The sequence below is a fragment of the Carcharodon carcharias genome, chromosome 4 (genome assembly GCF_017639515.1).
Source record: "Carcharodon carcharias isolate sCarCar2 chromosome 4, sCarCar2.pri, whole genome shotgun sequence".
Classification (NCBI taxonomy): Eukaryota; Metazoa; Chordata; class Chondrichthyes; order Lamniformes; family Lamnidae; genus Carcharodon; species Carcharodon carcharias.
This window is the reverse complement of record NC_054470.1, coordinates 199723753-199726538: the sequence shown is the minus strand read 5'-3', so window position 1 is coordinate 199726538 and position 2786 is coordinate 199723753. Positions and strand designations below refer to the sequence as shown.

The 2786-nt window shown below is 50.7% G+C and overlaps 2 non-coding genes across 2 annotated transcripts; both read right to left on the bottom strand.

Moving 5' to 3' along the window:
- Window positions 1-980: 980 nt before the first annotated feature.
- LOC121277515 lies at window positions 981-1087 on the bottom strand. Its single transcript, XR_005942895.1, has one exon. It is a non-coding gene; the product is annotated as a U6 spliceosomal RNA (small nuclear RNA).
- A 645-nt stretch (window positions 1088-1732) lies between these two features.
- LOC121277587 lies at window positions 1733-1839 on the bottom strand. The gene has a single exon (XR_005942946.1). It is a non-coding gene; the product is annotated as a U6 spliceosomal RNA (small nuclear RNA).
- Window positions 1840-2786: the final 947 nt, after the last annotated feature.

Sequence of the window (2786 nt, the reverse complement as noted above, 5' to 3'; positions counted from 1 at the left end):
TGAGGTGAAAGCGCTGACATTGCCGACACACCGAGATCAACACTGGTAGGATGGTGGCTGCCATGGAGACCTTGGTCCGGGACATCACTCCTGCTGCTGTGTGGGCTTAACTCCATCACTGATGCCATCGTTGGTCTCCAACAGTGAGAGGGATGCAGGGCAACTCGATTTCACTCCTGCTACCTCTTCTCCTCAAGAAGTCAGCCCGGGCAGGTGTACCCCCTGGGGCCATCCAGCCAGGTGACTCCGGGATTATCCGGCCCATCCGAATCCCCACTTCCTGTGACCTCAGCAGTTCCAGCTCCACAGGCCGAGGAGGATGCCACTGCCACACAGCAGGACCCCGAAAGCAGGCCTGGACCCTCCAGAGGACGCCCGTCAAGGTCATCACAGACAGGGTGTCACAGTCAACAGGCTGCCTGCATCTCTGCTGTGGATGTCCGGGGAGCACCAAGACATAGCGGCAGCGTTAGGAAGGTTAAGAAGATGTAACTCTTTCTGGTTACAGACAAATAAACTAAATTAACAAAATTAAGGACAAAGTAAAAAGCAGCCCCTTAAAGGGAAACTGCAAAAACAAAAGACAAAAACTTAAAGGAAACTTACAAGCATTGAGCCAAAATGTGATTAAAGGGGTTGATAAAACACCCAAGTCCCCGTGATCCCAATGTAAACCATATGCTCCCTCTCCAGGGACACCCAGCCACAAACGTAGCTGCGGAAGAGGGGCAGCACATAACCCCGCCTGTCTCCATCCCTCTCCGCACCGGGTGCTCATAGATCAGGAGCATGGGACTGAAGTACAAACAAAACAACAGCAAAAGGTTTTTTAAATAACTGAAAAGGAAGTGCAGCCTAAGACGCCCGATATAAATGTGGTCCACAAGGCCGCAAAAAATGCAGGTATCTTGGGAGTCTGTGAACCAACAACACCATTTTGCTGCTGCAACCCCTTCCATTCCAGGCCCAGTGAAAAGGGGGAAAACAGGGAACGCTTCACCAATTTGTGTGTTATCCTTGTGCAGGGGCCATGCTAATCTTCTCCGTATCGTTCCAGTTTTAGTGTATGTGCTGCTGAAGCAAGCACAAGTTAAAAAGATGTAACTCTTTTGGAGTTAAAACAATTAAACTAAATTAACAAAATAAGGGATAAATCAAGCACAGCCCCAAAGTCAGGTCAGCTGTAAAACCAAGGACAAAGTTTAAAGGAAACTTACAAACATTAAACCAAAATGGGATTAAAAGGGTCAATAAAACACCCCAGTCCCCGCGGTGCCCACCGAGCACGGAAGGCCTTGAGAGTGTCGGCAGACACCGCGTGCTCCCTCTCCAGGGACACCCGGCTGCAAATGTAGCCGCGGAAGAGGGACAAACAATCAGGCGGGACTCTCCCCTTGATCGCCTGCTGCCTGGACCTGTTAATGACCAACTTGGCCAGGCCCAGGAGCAGGTTCACGAGGAGGTCCTCCTCCTTCCCGATCCCCTTCCGCATAGGGTGCCCATAGATCAGGAGCGTGGGGCTGAAGTGGCAAACAAAACATCAATAAAAGGTTTTTTAAGTAACTGAAAAGGGAGTGCAGCCTACCACACCCTATATAAGGGTGGTCCACGGACTCCACAAGACCACAAAAAGGGCAGGTATCCTGGGAGTTCGTGAACCTACACATCCTACGATTATAGGGGACTGCTGCGTGCAACACCCTCCACCCCAGGTCCCCGATGGAAACCGGGGAAAAATATGGAACGCTTCACCAATTTGTGTGTTATCCTTGTGCAGGGGACATGCTAATCTTCTCTGTATCGTTCCAGTTTTAGTGTATGTGCTGCTGAAGCAAGCACAGGTTAAAAAGATATAGTTTCACAGCCTGAGTACGGGTGTTAATCACTTGTACATACTGTTCACTATTGTCAATAAACTCTCAAGAATGACTCCCTGCCTATGGCTCCTTGTTCTGATGAGCAATTTCTGTGTCACTCAGATGCAAAACCTTCCTGCACAAGATAGAAGCAGGTGTCTCAATCCAGGGCCTCTTCCCTGTGTCTGTGCAGCCTTCAGACCACAGTGATGATCCAGCCTCACATTCCCTGGACGCATTATTGATGTCTGCACCTCAATGGTGCTGGTCATTGCTGCCAGAATGTAGTGGGTAGGTGTCACAGAGTTCCCTCATTCTCTCTGTGTGCTTTCAGCACCTTTAAGGTGGGGCTGGCCCCCATCTCATCAGCATCTGTGACCAGTGATGCTGTGTTCTTGAAGGGCTCAGGTGCTGAAGATGGGCAAGGGATCAGGAGTGCTTAAAGTTTCATGGCTGCGTCTTTATGATATGACCCTGACCCCAGAGCACAAGCGAGCTGCCCTCAGACAGACAGGAGTCAGACATTCTCAGAGGCTGTGTGAAGATCTATAGAGTGTCCTCACTGCATTTAATCATCATCCTCCTGGAATCGAGTGACTATTAGGGCCTTCTGAGCATGCCTGCCTTATTTGGCCAGTGTGAGAGTCCAATCCCCATGATCATGACCTTTGAGAGCCCCCTCACCCTCATCCCCATCACCTTCCTCCTCAATGGAGGAGACCTCCAGCTCCTCCATCTCCCCCTCAGCCAGCTCCTCTCCCTGTTGCAGCGCCAGGTTGTAAAGGGTGCAGCAGACGATGATGATGTGTGACACCCTCTGTGGACTGTATTGCAGGGATCCACCAGACCGGTCCAGGCACCGGAACCTCATCTTCAGCATCCGGATGGTCTGTTCCACCAAGCTGTGAGCTGCTGCATGAGCCTCATTAT